Raw genomic sequence first — 19,680 nt, forward strand, 5'->3', positions numbered from 1 at the left:
GCACAAGAGAACTCTCAAAAGAAGAACAAGGCTAGAGGAATATCTGAGACAAAGAAATCTGACTTTTACCAGAGCTGACCAGAGGAAAGCACAAACACAGTCCCCCACTACCACAAATAATGCAGTCGAGTTTCCCACATTTGGGGAAATCACAGGGGTCAGCATACCCAGAATGCAATGAATGAACCTCACCCTGGGAGAACAATCTTCATGACCATGGTATCTCCTATGCAAAATAAGTATGATTTGGGATAGGGCTGGGGAGGGCCGCTGCTCAGGCACATCTCTGTCAAGTAAAGGAGATTCAACTGAGGCAGCACAAGGGAACTCTCATCTGGGGACAACAACTGCAGGGAGAACACATATTTTCAGATGAACATGGGAGGGCAGAAGGCTGCCTAATACTGAAGCACCCCCAAACAACAAACCAAATGCAACAACTAGTACAAGCATTCCTGGGGGAAGGTCTGCAGAAGACGCATTTGCATACAGTGATGTCATCCAAGCAGTGGGCCAAAGTTGGCTGGAACCCTCATCTGCATATGAAAAGAGAAAAGGGGTATGCAGGGCATGGCGGCCTTTTGCGGCGCTTGGATGACCCTTAGTTTGCATTAAACACCCCCACCCTCCTTCGGTGTGGGGCTCATGTTGGCTATGCCCCAGCCCCTTAAGCATTCAAGCTGATTTCTTGCAGCAGCTGGGCACTGTAACAGCTCCAGAGCTGCTTTGTAAGGCAAGTAAAAGGGTGTGGGCCCTGCAGCACTACCTGTAGTTTGCATTGTGCATTGGAAGGCACAAAGTAAGCAGACGGGAAAAGTCAGGATAATGCGCAAGGGCATAGAAGGGAGCGGCTCAAGAAAAGAGAAGTGGAAACAGACAGCAAACTAGGCTGGAGAGAGACCTGAGACAAAGAGATCTGAATTATACAAGAGTCGACCAAGGGAAACAAAAATTATGCAGTCATGTTTCCCACATTTGGGGAAATCGCAGGAGCAGCACACCCAGAGTGCAATGGGTGAGCCTTGCCCTGGGAGAAGCACCTTCATGATCATAGTATCTCACCTGGCATGTAAGTAGGAGTTGGGCTAGAGCTGGGGAGGGTCGCTGCTCGGGCACCCCCATGTCAAGTGAAGGAGATCCAACTGAGGCAGCGCAAGGGAACTCTCGAAAGAAGAACAAGGCTAGAGGAAGATCTGAGACAAAGAAATCTGACTTTTACCAGAGCTGACCAGAGGAAAGCACAAACACAGTCCCCCACTACCACAAATAATGCAGTCGAGTTTCCCACATTTGGGGAAATCACAGGGGTCAGCATACCCAGAATGCAATGAATGAACCTCACCCTGGGAGAACAATCTTCATGACCATGGTATCTCCTATGCAAAATAAGTATGATTTGGGATAGGGCTGGGGAGGGCCGCTGCTCAGGAACATCTCTGTCAAGTAAAGGAGATTCAACTGAGGCAGCACAAGGGAACTCTCATCTGGGGACAACAACTGCAGGGAGAACACATATTTTCAGATGAACATGGGAGGGCAGAAGGCTGCCTAATACTGAAGCACCCCCAAACAACAAACCAAATGCAACAACTAGTACAAGCATTCCTGGGGGAAGGCCTGCAGCAGATGGATTTGCATATGGTGATGTCATCCAAGCAGTGGGTCAAAGTTGGCTTCAACCCTCGTCTGCATATGAAAAGAGAAAAGGGGTGTGCAGGGCATGGCGGCCTTTTGCGGCGCTTGGATGACCCCTAGTTCGCATTAAACACCTCCACCCTCCTTCGGTGTGGGGCTCATGAGTGCTATGCCCCAGCCCCTTAAGCATTCAAGCTGATTTCTTGCAGCAGCTTGGGCACTGTAACAGCTCCAGAGCTCCTCTGTAAGGCAAGTAAAAGGGTGTGGGCCCTGCAGCACTACCTGTAGTTCGCATTGTGCGTTGGAATGCACAAAGTAAGCAGACGGGAAAAGTCAGGATAGTGCGCAAGGGCATAGAAGGGAGCGGCTCAAGAAAAGAGAAGTGGAAACAGAGAGCAAACTAGGCTGGAGAGAGACCTGAGACAAAGAGATCTGAATTATCTCAGAGCCGACCAGGGGAAACACAAATTATGCAGTCAAGTGTCCCACATTTGGGGAAATCGCAGGAGCAACACACCCAGAGTGCAATGGGTAAGCCTTGCCCTGGGAGAAGCACCTTCATGATCATAGTATCTCACTTGGCAGGTAAGTAGGAGTTGGGCTAGAGCTGGGGAGGGTCGCTGCTCGGGCACCCCCCTGTCAAGTGAAGGAGATCCAACTGAGACAGCACAAGAGAACTCTCAAAAGAAGAACAAGGCTAGAGGAAGATCTGAGGCAAAGAAATCTGACTTTTACGAGAGCTGACCAGAGAAAAGCACAAACACAGTCCCCCACTACCACAAATAATGCAGTCGAGTTTCCCACATTTGGGGAAATCACAGGGGTCAGCATACCCAGAATGCAATGAATGAACCTCACCCTGGGAGAACAATCTTCATGACCATGGTATCTCCTATGCAAAATAAGTATGATTTGGGATAGGGCTGGGGAGGGCCGCTGCTCAGGCACATCTCTGTCAAGTAAAGGAGATTCAACTGAGGCAGCACAAGGGAACTCTCATCTGGGGACAACAACTGCAGGGAGAACACATATTTTCAGATGAACATGGGAGGGCAGAAGGCTGCCTAATACTGAAGCACCCCCAAACAACAAACCAAATGCAACAACTAGTACAAGCATTCCTGGGGGAAGGCCTGCAGCAGATGGATTTGCATATGGTGATGTCATCCAAGCAGTGGGCCAAAGTTGGCTGGAACCCTCATCTGCACATGAAAAGAGAAAAGGGGTATGCAGGGCATGGCGGCCTTTTGCATTGTGCGTTGGAATGCACAAAGTAAGCAGACGAGAGAAGTCAGGATAGTGCGCAAGGGCATAGAAGGGAGCGGCTCAAGAAAAGAGAAGTGGAAACAGACAGCAAACTAGGCTGGAGAGAGACCTGAGACAAAGAGATCTGAATTATACGAGAGCCGACCAAGTTCAATCCCACCCAGGAACGTAATTGACCTTGTTATCAGATTTTGGTGATCTTTAAGTAGACAAGTCAAAATTTCAAACCCCCTCTTATGGTGTAGGGTACCTGGCCTTCTCTGATGTAATCAGAGTTAGATTTGATTCAGTGATTTTATAAAAACAGCTAGGAAGCACAATTTAGCAGTGGGTTGCAGAGAAAAAGAAATATGCTGGCAAAAAAATCCAATTGAGTGATTAAACAGCTCTTCATTTTCTGGCTTTATTTTTATGCTAACAAATTTGTTCTCCTGAAAAGTGTCCACAAAGCCAAGTCTCTGATTAACACCTTTGTAAGGATGGTTTTTCACCTATTACTAAATTAAACTTGCTTCATTGGAAAGGCAGCAAGATGCATCCTCATTTCAATGTCTACTGAAATAATACGGGTTGACACCAGGAAACATTAACGCCACTGCATCCTTGCTGCTTTCTCATGTGGAAGTCTGTTTAATGTGAAAACAAGGTGATATCTAATTAGCACACAGGTAAGGAATTAAGAAAATCTTTATTTAAGGGTGAAGATGTTGCTAACAAAATCGTTGCCCCAATGCATCATTGAAATTCAAGCTGAAAAGATGATTTTAATATATCACTTGTACATTTTGTATTGCTCTTCTGGTGACAATGTAGTTTGTTTTTGTCAATTACCATTTTAATAATAGGGTAAAGAAAATTAAGTGGATTTTTGAAAGAAAACAATACTGTCAATATACTATTAAAACAAATAAAAATGGTAAAAGTTATTGTACTTTAAGTAAAAATAAAAGAACCAAAATATCAATCCCAGTTTTGGATTACTTTAATTAACAAAAAAAAAATGCATATAGCAAAGGATAGTTTCAATCTGCCTACCTCTGGGTTATGGGCCCAGCATGCTTCCATTGCAGTACTCTGCTGCACATGTAAGTGCAAGAGAACCTGAAGCACTCACTCATCATGGAAAAGTACCAATGTGTTTCTTCGTTGGTTGGTGGAAGAAACATCTTACAAAAACTCTCCAGATTATTGACTTTTTAAAGTTTTTCTAGGAAACGTTCTAGATAAATGCTTATTAGCCTTTGTCAGTATGTACTTTTTGCAAAGTGTCTCTGTGGCGCAATCGGTTAGTGTGTTCGGCTATTAACCAAAAGGTTGGTGGTTCAATCCCACCCAGGGACGTAATTGACCTTTTGATCAGATTTTGGTGATCTTTAAGTAGACAAGTCAAAATTTCAAACCCCCTGTTATGGTGTAGGGTACCTGGCCTTCTCTGATGTAATCAGAGTTAGATTTGATTCAGTGATTTTATAAAAACAGCTAGGAAGCACAATTTAGCAGTGGGTTGCAGAGAAAAAGAAATATGCTGGCAAAAAAATCCAATTGAGTGATTAATAGAGATGAGCGGGTTCGGTTCCTCGGAATCCGAACCCGCCCGAACTTCAGCTTTTTTTACACGGATCCGAGCGACTCGGATCTTCCCGCCTTGCTCGGTTAACCCGAGCGCGCCCGAACGTCATCATGACGCTGTCGGATTCTCGCGAGGCTCGGATTCTATCGCGAGACTCGGATTCTATATAAGGAGCCGCGCGTCGCCGCCATTTTCACACGTGCATTTAGATTGATAGGGAGAGGACGTGGCTGGCGTCCTCTCCATTTAGATTAGAAGAGAGAGAGTGAGATTGAGACAGAGACACTTGATTTACTGGAGCTTAGGAGTACTAGAGAGTGCAGAGTTTACTAGTGACTGACCACTGACCAGTGACCACCAGTGCAGTTTTATTTAATATAATCCGTTCTCTGCCTGAAAAAAAACGATACACAGTGACTCAGTCACATACCATATCTGTGCTCAGCCCAGTGTGCTGCATCATCTATGTATAATATCTGACTGTGCTCACACAGCTTAATTGTGGGGGAGACTGGGGAGCAGTTATAGGTTATAGCAGGAGCCAGGAGTACATACATATTATTAAAATTAAACAGTGCACACTTTTGCTGCAGGCAGGAGTGCCACTGCCAGTGTGACTGACCAGTGACCTGACCACACTGACCACCAGTATAGTATACTATATTGTGATTGCCTGAAAAAGTTAAACACTCGTCGTGTGACTTGTGTGGTGTTTTTTTATTCTATAAAAAACTCATTCTGCTGACAGACAGTGTCCAGCAGGTCCGTCATTATATAATATATACCTGTCCGGCTGCAGTAGTGATATATATATATTTTTTATATCATTATTTATCATCCAGTCGCAGCAGACACAGTACGGTAGTTCACGGCTGTAGCTACCTCTGTGTCGGCACTCGGCAGTCCATCCATAATTGTATACCACCTACCCGTGGTTTTTTTTTTCTTCTTTATACATACTACATCTCATTATCATCCAGTCTATATTAGCAGCAGACACAGTACAGTACGGTAGTCCACGGCTGTAGCTACCTCTGTGTCGGCACTCGGCAGTCCATCCATAATTGTATACCACCTACCCGTGGTTTTTTTTTCTTTCTTCTTTATACATACTACATCTCATTATCAACCAGTCTATATTAGCAGCAGACACAGTACAGTACGGTAGTCCACGGCTGTAGCTACCTCTGTGTCGGCACTCGGCAGTCCGTCCATAATTGTATACCACCTACCCGTGGTTTTTTTTTCTTTCTTCTTTATACATACTACATCTCATTATCATCCAGTCTATATTAGCAGCAGACAGTACAGTACGGTAGTCCACGGCTGTAGCTACCTCTGTGTCGGCACTCGGCAGTCCGTCCATAATTGTATACCACCTACCCGTGTTTTTTTTTTCTTTCTTCTTTATACATACTACATCTCATTATCAACCAGTCTATATTAGCAGCAGACACAGTACAGTACGGTAGTCCACGGCTGTAGCTACCTCTGTGTCGGCACTCGGCAGTCCATCCATAATTGTATACCACCTACCCGTGGTTTTTTTTTCTTTCTTCTTTATACATACTACATCTCATTATCAACCAGTCTATATTAGCAGCAGACACAGTACAGTACGGTAGTCCACGGCTGTAGCTACCTCTGTGTCGGCACTCGGCAGTCCATCCATAATTGTATACCACCTACCCATGGTTTTTTTTTCTTTCTTCTTTATACATACTACATCTCATTATCATCCAGTCTATATTAGCAGCAGACACAGTACAGTACGGTAGTCCACGGCTGTAGCTACCTCTGTGTCGGCACTCGGCAGTCCATCCATAATTGTATACCACCTACCCGTGGTTTTTTTTTTCTTCTTTATACATACTACATCTCATTATCATCCAGTCTATATTAGCAGCAGACACAGTACAGTACGTTATTCCACGGCTGTAGCTACCTCTGTGTCGGCACTCGGCAGTCCATCCATAATTGTATACCACCTACCCGTGGTTTTTTTTTCTTTCTTCTTTATACATACTACATCTCATTATCAACCAGTCTATATTAGCAGCAGACACAGTACAGTACGGTAGTCCACGGCTGTAGCTACCTCTGTGTCGGCACTCGGCAGTCCGTCCATAATTGTATACCACCTACCCGTGGTTTTTTTTTCTTTCTTCTTTATACATACTACATCTCATTATCATCCAGTCTATATTAGCAGCAGACACAGTACAGTACGGTAGTCCACGGCTGTAGCTACCTCTGTGTCGGAACTCGGCAGTCCATCCATAATTGTATACCACCTACCCGTGGTTTTTTTTTTCTTCTTTATACATACTACATCTCATTATCATCCAGTCTATATTAGCAGCAGACACAGTACAGTACGTTATTCCACGGCTGTAGCTACCTCTGTGTCGGCACTCGGCAGTCCATCCATAATTGTATACCACCTACCCGTGGTTTTTTTTTCTTTCTTCTTTATACATACTACATCTCATTATCAACCAGTCTATATTAGCAGCAGACACAGTACAGTACGGTAGTCCACGGCTGTAGCTACCTCTGTGTCGGCACTCGGCAGTCCATCCATAATTGTATACCACCTACCCGTGGTTTTTTTTTCTTTCTTCTTTATACATACTACATCTCATTATCAACCAGTCTATATTAGCAGCAGACACAGTACAGTACGGTAGTCCACGGCTGTAGCTACCTCTGTGTCGGCACTCGGCAGTCCATCCATAATTGTATACCACCTACCCGTGGTTTTTTTTTCTTTCTTCTTTATACATACTACATCTCATTATCAACCAGTCTATATTAGCAGCAGACACAGTACAGTACGGTAGTCCACGGCTGTAGCTACCTCTGTGTCGGCACTCGGCAGTCCATCCATAATTGTATACTAGTATCCATCCATCTCCATTGTTTACCTGAGGTGCCTTTTAGTTGTGCCTATTAAAATATGGAGAACAAAAATGTTGAGGTTCCAAAATTAGGGAAAGATCAAGATCCACTTCCACCTCGTGCTGAAGCTGCTGCCACTAGTCATGGCCGAGACGATGAAATGCCAGCAACGTCGTCTGCCAAGGCCGATGCCCAATGTCATAGTACAGAGCATGTCAAATCCAAAACACCAAATATCAGTAAAAAAAGGACTCCAAAACCTAAAATAAAATTGTCGGAGGAGAAGCGTAAACTTGCCAATATGCCATTTACCACACGGAGTGGCAAGGAACGGCTGAGGCCCTGGCCTATGTTCATGGCTAGTGGTTCAGCTTCACATGAGGATGGAAGCACTCAGCCTCTCGCTAGAAAACTGAAAAGACTCAAGCTGGCAAAAGCACCGCAAAGAACTGTGCGTTCTTCGAAATCCCAAATCCACAAGGAGAGTCCAATTGTGTCGGTTGCGATGCCTGACCTTCCCAACACTGGACGTGAAGATCATGCGCCTTCCACCATTTGCACGCCCCCTGCAAGTGCTGGAAGGAGCACCCGCAGTCCAGTTCCTGATAGTCAGATTGAAGATGTCAGTGTTGAAGTACACCAGGATGAGGAGGATATGGGTGTTGCTGGCGCTGGGGAGGAAATTGACAAGGAGGATTCTGATGGTGAGGTGGTTTGTTTAAGTCAGGCACCCGGGGAGACACCTGTTGTCCGTGGGAGGAATATGGCCGTTGACATGCCTGGTGAAAATACCCAAAAAATCAGCTCTTCGGTGTGGAAGTATTTCACCAGAAATGCGGACAACATTTGTCAAGCCGTGTGTTCCCTTTGTCAAGCTGTAATAAGTAGGGGTAAGGACGTTAACCACCTCGGAACATCCTCCCTTATACGTCACCTGCAGCGCATTCATAATAAGTCAGTGACAAGTTCAAAAACTTTGTCCGACAGCGGAAGCAGTCCACTGACCAGTAAATCCCTTCCTCTTGTAACCAAGCTCACGCAAACCACCCCACCAACTCCCTCAGTGTCAATTTCCTCCTTCCCCAGGAATGCCAATAGTCCTGCAGGCCATGTCACTGGCAATTCTGACGAGTCCTCTCCTGCCTGGGATTCCTCCGATGCATCCTTGCGTGTAACGCCTACTGCTGCTGGCGCTGCTGTTGTTGCTGCTGGGAGTCGATGGTCATCCCAGAGGGGAAGTCGTAAGCCCACTTGTACTACTTCCAGTAAGCAATTGACTGTCCAACAGTTCTTTGCGAGGAAGATGAAATATCACAGCAGTCATCCTGCTGCAAAGCGGATAACTGAGGCCTTGACAACTATGTTGGTGTTAGACGTGCGTCCGGTATCCGCCGTTAGTTCACAGGGAACTAGACAATTTATTGAGGCAGTGTGCCCCCGTTACCAAATACCATCTAGGTTCCACTTCTCTAGGCAGGCGATACCGAGAATGTACACGGACGTCAGAAAAAGACTCACCAGTGTCCTAAAAAATGCAGTTGTACCCAATGTCCACTTAACCACGGACATGTGGACAAGTGGAGCAGGGCAGGGTCAGGACTATATGACTGTGACAGCCCACTGGGTAGATGTATGGACTCCCGCCGCAAGAACAGCAGCGGCGGCACCAGTAGCAGCATCTCGCAAACGCCAACTCTTTCCTAGGCAGGCTACGCTTTGTATCACCGCTTTCCAGAATACGCACACAGCTGAAAACCTCTTACGGCAACTGAGGAAGATCATCGCGGAATGGCTTACCCCAATTGGACTCTCCTGTGGATTTGTGGCATCGGACAACGCCAGCAATATTGTGTGTGCATTAAATATGGGCAAATTCCAGCACGTCCCATGTTTTGCACATACCTTGAATTTGGTGGTGCAGAATTTTTTAAAAAACGACAGGGGCGTGCAAGAGATGCTGTCGGTGGCCAGAAGAATTGCGGGACACTTTCGGCGTACAGGCACCACGTACAGAAGACTGGAGCACCACCAAAAACTACTGAACCTGCCCTGCCATCATCTGAAGCAAGAAGTGGTAACGAGGTGGAATTCAACCCTCTATATGCTTCAGAGGTTGGAGGAGCAGCAAAAGGCCATTCAAGCCTATACAATTGAGCACGATATAGGAGGTGGAATGCACCTGTCTCAAGTGCAGTGGAGAATGATTTCAACGTTGTGCAAGGTTCTGATGCCCTTTGAACTTGCCACACGTGAAGTCAGTTCAGACACTGCCAGCCTGAGTCAGGTCATTCCCCTCATCAGGCTTTTGCAGAAGAAGCTGGAGACATTGAAGGAGGAGCTAACACGGAGCGATTCCGCTAGGCATGTGGGACTTGTGGATGGAGCCCTTAATTCGCTTAACAAGGATTCACGGGTGGTCAATCTGTTGAAATCAGAGCACTACATTTTGGCCACCGTGCTCGATCCTAGATTTAAAACCTACCTTGGATCTCTCTTTCCGGCAGACACAAGTCTGCTGGGGTTGAAAGACCTGCTGGTGAGAAAATTGTCAAGTCAAGCGGAACGCGACCTGTCAACATCTCCTCCTTCACATTCTCCCGCAACTGGGGGTGCGAGGAAAAGGCTCAGAATTCCGAGCCCACCCGCTGGCGGTGATGCAGGGCAGTCTGGAGCGACTGCTGATGCTGACATCTGGTCCGGACTGAAGGACCTGACAACGATTACGGACATGTTGTCTACTGTCACTGCATATGATTCTCTCAACATTGAAAGAATGGTGGAGGATTATATGAGTGACCGCATCCAAGTAGGCACGTCACACAGTCCGTACTTATACTGGCAGGAAAAAGAGGCAATTTGGAGGCCCTTGCACAAACTGGCTTTATTCTACCTAAGTTGCCCTCCCACAAGTGTGTACTCCGAAAGAGTGTTTAGTGCCGCCGCTCACCTTGTCAGCAATCGGCGTACGAGGTTACATCCAGAAAATGTGGAGAAGATGATGTTCATTAAAATGAATTATAATCAATTCCTCCGGGGAGACATTGACCAGCAGCAATTGCCTCCACAAAGTACACAGGGAGCTGAGATGGTGGATTCCAGTGGGGACGAATTGATAATCTGTGAGGAGGGGGATGTACACGGTGATATATCGGAGGATGATGATGAGGTGGACATCTTGCCTCTGTAGAGCCAGTTTGTGCAAGGAGAGATTAATTGCTTCTTTTTTGGGGGGGGTCCAAACCAACCCGTCATATCAGTCACAGTCGTGTGGCAGACCCTGTCACTGAAATGATGGGTTGGTTAAAGTGTGCATGTCCTGTTTTGTTTATACAACATAAGGGTGGGTGGGAGGGCCCAAGGACAATTCCATCTTGCACCTCTTTTTTCTTTTATTTTTCTTTGCGTCATGTGCTGTTTGGGGAGGGTTTTTTGGAAGGGACATCCTGCGTGACACTGCAGTGCCACTCCTAGATGGGCCCGGTGTTTGTGTCGGCCACTAGGGTCGCTTATCTTACTCACACAGTCAGCTACCTCATTGCGCCTCTTTTTTTCTTTGCGTCATGTGCTGTTTGGGGAGGGTTTTTTGGAAGGGACATCCTGCGTGACACTGCAGTGCCACTCCTAGATGGGCCCGGTGTTTGTGTCGGCCACTAGGGTCGCTTATCTTACTCACACAGTCAGCTACCTCATTGCGCCTCTTTTTTTCTTTGCGTCATGTGCTGTTTGGGAAGGGTTTTTTGGAAGGGACATCCTGCGTGACACTGCAGTGCCACTCCTAGATTGGCCCGGTGTTTGTGTCGGCCACTAGGGTCGCTTATCTTACTCACACAGTCAGCTACCTCATTGCGCCTCTTTTTTTCTTTGCGTCATGTGCTGTTTGGGGAGGGTTTTTTGGAAGGGACATCCTGCGTGACACTGCAGTGCCACTCCTAGATGGGCCCGGTGTTTGTGTCGGCCACTAGGGTCGCTTATCTTACTCACACAGTCAGCTACCTCATTGCGCCTCTTTTTTTTCTTTGCGTCATGTGCTGTTTGGGGAGGGTTTTTTGGAAGGAACATCCTGCGTGACACTGCAGTGCCACTCCTAGATGGGCCCGGTGTTTGTGTCGGCCACTAGGGTCGCTTATCTTACTCACACAGTCAGCTACCTCATTGCGCCTCTTTTTTTCTTTGCGTCATGTGCTGTTTGGGGAGGGTTTTTTGGAAGGGACATCCTGCGTGACACTGCAGTGCCACTCCTAGATGGGCCCGGTGTTTGTGTCGGCCACTAGGGTCGCTTATCTTACTCACACAGCTACCTCATTGCGCCTCTTTTTTTCTTTGCGTCATGTGCTGTTTGGGGAGGGTTTTTTGGAAGGGACATCCTGCGTGACACTGCAGTGACACTCCTAGATGGGCCCGGTGTTTGTGTCGGCCACTAGGGTCGCTTATCTTACTCACACAGCTACCTCATTGCGCCTCTTTTTTTCTTTGCATCATGTGCTGTTTGGGGAGGGTTTTTTGGAAGGGACATCCTGCGTGACACTGCAGTGCCACTCCTAGATGGGCCCGGTGTTTGTGTCGGCCACTAGGGTCGCTTATCTTACTCACACAGCGACCTCGGTGCAAATTTTAGGACTAAAAATAATATTGTGAGGTGTGAGGTATTCAGAATAGACTGAAAATGAGTGGAAATTATGGTTTTTGAGGTTAATAATACTTTGGGATCAAAATGACCCCCAAATTCTATGATTTAAGCTGTTTTGTAGGGTTTTTTGAAAAAAACACCCGAATCCAAAACACACCCGAATCAGACAAAAAAAATTCGGTGAGGTTTTGCCAAAACGCGGTCGAACCCAAAACACGGCCGCGGAACCGAACCCAAAACCAAAACACAAAACCCGAAAAATTTCCGGCGCTCATCTCTAGTGATTAAACAGCTCTTCATTTTCTGGCTTTACTTTTATGCTAACAAAGTTGTTCTCTGAAAAGTGTCCACAAAGCCAAGTCTCTGATTAACACCTTTGTAGGGATGGTTTTTCACCTATTACTAAATTAAACTTGCTTCATTGGAAAGGCAGCAAGAAACACTAGACTAATTGGAGGTGCGCCCTAAAGCAAATTACAATGTTAGGATTAGGGGGTTCGGAAAGACCTCTAGTGTATACTGTCACGATCCGGGTATCTGGACGCCATAACTTACCTTTCAGATGCCTCCTAAGGCTGGCTCAGCGCTCCAGGACCGGATCCCATCTGTTATTCTGATGTCCCCATTCCTGCCTCCTCTCCTGTCACTCTGAGACGCTGTCACAGCGGCGCCATGTTACATCTTGAATGGCATCTCCCGCGGCCTCCGCCGCCGTCCCTGAGTTTCTGCATGCAGGATGTCAGAGTGGCGCTTATGTCAGCCGCGGCCTCCGCTGTTGCCCGCGTGGTTCAAATGTGCACTCATCAGTCTGGCGTCTCCTGTTTACTGTGGCCGGCGCCGCCATTGCTGTTAAAGTTCCCACATGGATTATCAAACCAATCTTCCCTCCAAGTGTCTGCATGGGCGCAGCCATGTTGGATTCTGTCACCTGTTCATTTCCACCAATCCGATGTTTCCATTGTAATCTGCATAATTGCCTAGCCAATCCCTTCCTTGCTGCAGGTATAAGTATTCTGTGCCTGAGCAAGGAAGGCGTCAGTGATTTGGTTGTCAAACCTAGTTCCAGTTTGTCTCTCTCCCGTGGTTGTTTTCCAGGTTCCAGTTACCATCTCCAAACCTCCACTAAAGAGACCCGCTCTAGTCTACCACCTGCGGTGCAGCCTGACTCTCCAGTCCTCTGGGACTCATCTGTTTCCAGTTACAGATTTACCTGCTTCCAGCAGAGATCAGCTCTTCTTAAAGTGCCGGTATCATTTCCGCAGATTACCACTCACCACCGGCACTATTATTTCACCGCTCTCAAACTCCATATATCAATCATATTTCATCGCTCTCAAGCTTCATTTATTATTTGGCTGGTTCCATCCAGCAATCCACTCCGTGCTTACATCAGTCTGGTTTCAGCCAGTACCCACAGCAGCCATTTTATCCACAGCAGCCCAGCTTTTCCTGGAACACCAGCTAGTATGATCCTGGGCTATCTCCATTGCTACAGTCGGGCCTAGTAAGGACTTTCCAACTAGAAGATAATAAGAACTGTCTCATACTACCAGAGCCCTGTGGTCCTTGCCCTCCTGTAGTACCCAGGAACTGTATTATTTCTCTGCTGATTTTATGTTTCTCTTTTATTACTGCTGTGATGCATGGAGTTTGTCAAAATAAACATCATTGACTTTTATCCTGGTTGTCGTGGGCACGCCTTCGGGCAATTCTTCTACATTTAACTTACATGTCCAGGGGTCTGATACAACCTCCCAGGTTCCACTACACCTCAGCCCCTACAACTGAGGCTGCCTCCAGTCAGCTCAGGCCCTCAGTTGTGACATATACACTGTATATACATTTTAAGATAGGAAGGTACAAATTACATATTCACATTGCATCTATGGGCTGGATTCAAATGTCCCTTTCCTCCCTCAATCGGGCCCGTCAGCAGCTATTCTATTCTATATAAGGAGCCACGCGTCGCCGCCATTTTCACTTGTGCATTGGAGATGATAGGGAGAGGACGTGCAGCGTTTTCTCAGTTTCTGTGTTCAGTGTGCTGCAAATATCTGTGCTCAGTGTGCTTGCAAATATCTGTGCTCAGTGTGCTTGCAAATATCTGTGCTCAGTGTGCTGAAAATATCTACGTTCTCTGCCTGAAAAATGCTCCATATCTGTGCTGCATTGTATTATATAGTATGAGGACAGGGCAGAATTTTGCTGACCACCAGTATATAATAATTAGCAGTACGGTACAGTAGGCCACTGCTCTACCTACCTCTGTGTCGTCAAGTATACTATCCATCCATACCTGTGGTGTATTTTAGTAGTTGTGCGCAGTATATATAGTAGGACAGGGCAGAATTTTGCTGACCACCAGTATATAATATATAGCAATACGGTACAGTAGGCCACTGCTCTACCTACCTCTGTGTCGTCAAGTATACTATCCATCCATACCTGTGGTGTATTTTAGTAGTTGTGCGCACTATATATAGTAGGAGGACAGTGCAAAATTTTGCTGACCACCAGACTTCTACTTAAGTCCAATGGTGTAGGATGTGCAAAGCTGTTTGGCTGTGCATTTATTGATCTAAGCATGCATTTTTATCAAAGCGTGATAAAATTGACACATAACGCAGCGTTCAATCAGCGTTAATTTATCTTCAGCTGATATCGATTGTGAATTGACGTTTCTTCTCTTCTTGTCACCTACAGGTAATTACAATTGACTACAACCACCAATCTATTCTGCTGCACTATATCTATATATGCAAAGCTAATTCTGCTGGGTAATTACAATTGACTACAACCACCAATCTATTCTGCTGCACTATATCTATATATGCAAAGCTAATTCTGCTGGGTAATGCAAATTGAAACATTATTGCATAGTATGTGATTTTGAAGTACTTTTTTAAAGTTTTGAATGATATAGACCCAGTTTAATCTTTGTGGAATGCCTGGTTGTTGTTTTTAAGGTAATTTATTGCCTGGCATTTGAGGGGGTGGGGTGTGGTTACAGATTTCAATTATTGGTTTCACTTGTAATAGTCTTCTACTAAAGTCCAATGGTGTAGGCTGTGCAAAGCCATTTGGCTGTGCATTTATTGATCTAAGCGTGCATTTTTATAAAAGCGTGATAAAATTGACACATAACAGCAGTGTTCAATTAGCGTTCAATCGAAGTGAAAAAGAAGGAAAACAGAAGCACACCAATCTAACAAAACAAAGAAAACTGAAGAACTAATAACAAATGTGAGTCACTTACTCCTCAGATCACTCACCTCCTGATTGTTGCATCTGATTACATAGCACAGAACTACCTTACTTGGACATTTCATAAACCATCCATTTCACCTACAAATGCCTGTATCTGTATTATTGTAATTTTGTTTTTTAAGCACAGCTGCACCAATGCAATTTTACCTGCAAACACTTAAAACATCTAACATAATTACCATTGCTTCTTAAACCTCACACAATCCTTTCATTTCTTACACTCCAAATACATTTCTGCACCCACTTTATCTACGCTTTTGACTCATTTCATACTAAATCTACACCCCTTGAGCCTACACTGCTTTTCTCACCTGCATTTCTACAATTCTTCTGCTCGGATTCCCTTACAGTCTCCTCTCCTACTTCCACTTTCCCTCAACCTATTTACCTACTTAACACTATGTCAATGCTTTCTTATACTCCCCACATCACTCAGTGTCTACCTAATAATGTATCTTTATCCTTCCCCCCTAGTCTCCTCCACCTCCTCCTCTGTCTCCCCTCCATCCCTCTGTTTCCTTCCCCCACCTTTCCTGTTACCCCACTTTCATTCACCTCTGCCCCATGGTCCTGCTACCCCACAACTCAGCCCTGCTCCCTCTCTCCCTTCCCTGTCACCTCCCCACACCCCCATCCACATCACACTGACCTCCCTCCCTGCCCACCTCCTGCAGTTTCCCCTCCTATCTCAGGCACCCGTACCATCACTACTCTCTCATCCCTGCCCTCAAAGTTAATCCCACCTCATCGCTACAGCAACCCTGAAAATCTAATTCACATCTCTCCCACAAACTCATACCCCCTATCCTGTGCCCTCTGGAATGCCAGATCCGTTTGTAACAAACTGGTCCCCACTCATGACCTTTTCATTTCCAACTCCCTACACCTACTAGCCATTACTGAAACTTGGATTACGCCCTCTGACACTACTTCTGCTGCTGCTCTCTCTGCTGGGGGCCTTACATTCACACACACACCCCCCGACCTGGGGGTCGCCATGGGGGTGGTGTTGGAGTCCTTATACCTTCTAGTTACTCCTACCAACTCATACCACCAGAACCATCCCTTATATTATCTACATTTGAGGTCCACTCCATATGTCTCTTCCAACCAGTCCATCTTAGAGTAGCTGTCATTTACCGCCCCCCTGGCACTGCTTCCAAATTCATCGACAACTTTGCTTCCTGGCTTCCTCACTTCCTCTCTTCTGACATTCCCACCATTATCCTAGGCGATTTCAACATCCCTATTGACATCCCCACACAATCCCCTGCCTCTAAACTCCTTAACCTCACCTCTTCACTTGGTCTCTCCCAGTGGACCTCCTCACCCTCCCATGTGAATGGGAGCTCACTGGATCTGGTCTTCACTCACCGCTGTGATATTTCTGATTTTTCCAACTCCCCATTTCCCCTCTCTGACCACCACCTGCTCTCCTTCAACCTATCTCTCTCGACTTCCCCATCTCAACCTCCTAAGGCTACCATCACTAAGCGTAACATTGAAGCTATTGACACCACATTCCTTTCCTCCCTGTTTGACTCACTTCTCTCTCCTATTCTCTCTCTCTCTCATGCCCTGAACAAGCCACTTCCTCATACAATGCTTCCCTTACTTCTGCTCTTGACTCTGTTGCTCCACCAACCACTGTTCACCCTCGCAAATTAACACCTCAACCCTGGCACACCAAATGCACCAGATATCTGCAAAAATGCTCACGTACTGCTGAGCGACACTGGAGGAAATCACGCTCTAAGGCAGACTTCCTCCATTTCAAACTTATGCTCTCATCCTTCAGTGCTGCCCTTTCTCTTGCTAAACAGTCATACTTCAAGAACCTCATCTCCTCCCAGTCTTCCAACCCCCGGCGCCTCTTTGCCACTCTCAACTCACTCCTCTGCCCACCTCCACCTCGTCTCCCTTCCTCACTCTCTGCTCTTGACTTTGCCACTTACTTCACATCCAAAATTGACTCCATACGTCAGGACATCACATCACACCAGACTATCAGTAACCAGCCTTCTCCCATCCCTTACCAACCCTCCCCATCCCTCGCACCAACTCTGTCATCTTTCTCCCATGCATCTGGAGAGGAAGTCATGGCCCTCATTCGTTCCTGTCCCCTCACCACCTCCCCACTTGACCCTATCCCCTCCCGCCTCCTCTGCCACATCTCTTCTTCTGCTTGTTCCCATCTTTCCCACCTTCTCAATCTCTCCCTCTCATCAGGCACTGTCCCCTCTGCCTTCAAGCACGCTCTCATCTCTCCTATTCTTAAAAAACCTAACCTTGATCCAAACACTCTCTCCAACTACCGACCCATCTCTCTTCTCCCTTTTGCCTCCAAACTCCTTGAGCGTATTGTCTACAACCGCCTTACTTCCTTTCTTTCCTCACACTCACTGCTTGACCCATTCCAGTCTGGCTTCCGTCCTCTCCACTCCACTGAAACTGCCCTTACAAAAGTATGCAATGACCTCCATGCTGCTAAATCTAAGGGACACTACTCTCTACTTATTCTACTTGATCTCTCTGCTGCTTTTGACACTGTGGACCATCCTCTCCTACTGCAAATCCTTCACTCCATTGGTCTGCGTAACACTGCCCTCTCTTGGTTGTCGTCCTACCTTTCTGACCGTCATTCTCTGTCTCCTCTCATGACTCCACCTCCCCCTCACTTCCACTAACTGTAGGGGTACCCCAAGGTTCTGTCCTTGGTCCTCTTCTCTCTCTATACGTCCTCACTAGGTAAGCTCATTAGTTCTTTTGGTTTCCAATATCATCTCTATGCTGATGACACTCAAATCTATCTTTCCTCTCCAGACCTCTCCCCTACTCCTCACTCGTATCTCCAACTGTCTCTCTGCTATCTCTTCCTGGATGTCCCAGCGCTTTCTTAAACTTAACATGTCTAAGACCGAGCTGATCATCTTCCCTCCCTCCCGCATAACCTCACCTCCTACAATCTCATTATCTATTGATGGCACTACTATCTCCTCTACCCCCCAAGTGCGCTGTCTTGGAGTAATCCTTGACTCCTCCCTCTCCTTCAAACCACACATTCAGCACCTCTCACAAACCTGCCGTTTTCATCTAAAAAATATTTCCAGGATCAGACCCTTTCTGACCCAGGATGCTACTAAGACTCTTATCCACTCACTGGTCATCTCCAGACTGGACTACTGTAATCTCCTCCTGACTGGCATTTCTGACAAATACCTCTCTCCACTCCAATCTATCCTCAATGCTGCTGCCCGGCTCATTTTCCTCACCAAATGCACTACGTCCACCTCTCCTCTCTTACTAGTCCTTCACTGGCTCCCCTTCCCATTCAGAATCCATTTCAAGCTTCTCACACTTGCTTACAAAACCCTCACCCACTCCTCTCCCATCTACATCTCTGATCTTATCTCGCTTTACACTCCCACCCGTCCTCTTCGCTCTGCTAATGCACGCCGACTCTCCTGCCTACGGATTACTTCCTCCCACTCCTACCTCCAAGATTTTTCATGCGCTGCACCACTTCTCTGGAATTCCCTACCTCTCCCCCTCAGACTCTCCACCTCTCTACAAAACTTCAAATGGGCTCTCAAGACCCACTTCTTCACCAAACCCAGCCAAATCTCATCCTAAACCTCTGTTCCACACTCTCTATGTACCCCATCTGTCTCACCCCTGTCTTTCTACCCCTCCCCTTTAGAATGTAAGCTCTCATGAGCAGGGCCCTCTTCCCTCATGTGCTTACTCTTTTCTTACTTTAATAATCTTCAGCAGCACCAAATCCAGCAGTCTTCTGCCACCTGATACTTATTCCAGTGTCATCTGCTGATGTAGCTATGTTTATTTACCCTGTACTTGACCTATATTGTCATCAACTGTAAGTTGCTGTTTTCCTGTTTGATTATTTGTTTATGTACTCTGTAATTTGGTGCTGCGGAACCCTTGTGGCGCCATATAAATAAAGGATAATAATAATAAATAATATAATATATAGCAGTACGGTACAGTAGGCCACTGCTCTACCTACCTCTGTGTCGTCAAGTATACTATCCATCCATACCTGTGGTGCATTTTAGAAAAAAAACATATCTCGGCAGAGCAATCTATAAATCCATCATTTTTCAGACAGCAACAGTGGGTATTGTAATAGTCACCCAATCCATCACTTTTATAGGGTTACATGCATCCACATGCTACAGCCTGTCTCAATAATTTTACTGTCACGGTGTGTGTGTTTGTGTTTTTATTTGGGTATTTTTTGTTGTTGTAGAACTACAGGTACCAGCGAGCCCGTTATTTCCCCGCCTGCTGGTACTTGAGGTTCTCCAAGTACCAGCAAGCGGGGGAGGCTTGCTGGGCCTTGTAGTTCCACAACAAAAAAACAATATTCTTTTTTTACACATATGGCTATCAG

The 19,680-nt window shown here is 46.2% G+C and overlaps 4 non-coding genes and 1 pseudogene across 4 annotated transcripts; all 5 read right to left on the minus strand.

Annotated features, from left to right (window-relative positions):
- Positions 1 to 79: 79 nt before the first annotated feature.
- LOC135001957 (U1 spliceosomal RNA) lies at positions 80 to 243 on the minus strand. The gene has a single exon (XR_010203262.1). It is a non-coding gene; the product is annotated as a U1 spliceosomal RNA (small nuclear RNA).
- Positions 244 to 914: 671 nt separating this feature from the next.
- Positions 915 to 1,077, minus strand: LOC135001970 (U1 spliceosomal RNA). The gene has a single exon (XR_010203274.1). It is a non-coding gene; the product is annotated as a U1 spliceosomal RNA (small nuclear RNA).
- A 152-nt stretch (positions 1,078 to 1,229) lies between these two features.
- LOC135001958 (U1 spliceosomal RNA) lies at positions 1,230 to 1,393 on the minus strand. The gene has a single exon (XR_010203263.1). It is a non-coding gene; the product is annotated as a U1 spliceosomal RNA (small nuclear RNA).
- A 693-nt stretch (positions 1,394 to 2,086) lies between these two features.
- Positions 2,087 to 2,228, minus strand: LOC135001972 (U1 spliceosomal RNA; annotated as a pseudogene).
- A 152-nt stretch (positions 2,229 to 2,380) lies between these two features.
- Positions 2,381 to 2,544, minus strand: LOC135001959 (U1 spliceosomal RNA). Its single transcript, XR_010203264.1, has one exon. It is a non-coding gene; the product is annotated as a U1 spliceosomal RNA (small nuclear RNA).
- Between the last annotated feature and the right edge of the window lie 17,136 nt (positions 2,545 to 19,680).

This window comes from Pseudophryne corroboree, unplaced genomic scaffold (genome assembly GCF_028390025.1).
Source record: "Pseudophryne corroboree isolate aPseCor3 unplaced genomic scaffold, aPseCor3.hap2 scaffold_1686, whole genome shotgun sequence".
NCBI classification, from domain to species: Eukaryota; Metazoa; Chordata; class Amphibia; order Anura; family Myobatrachidae; genus Pseudophryne; species Pseudophryne corroboree.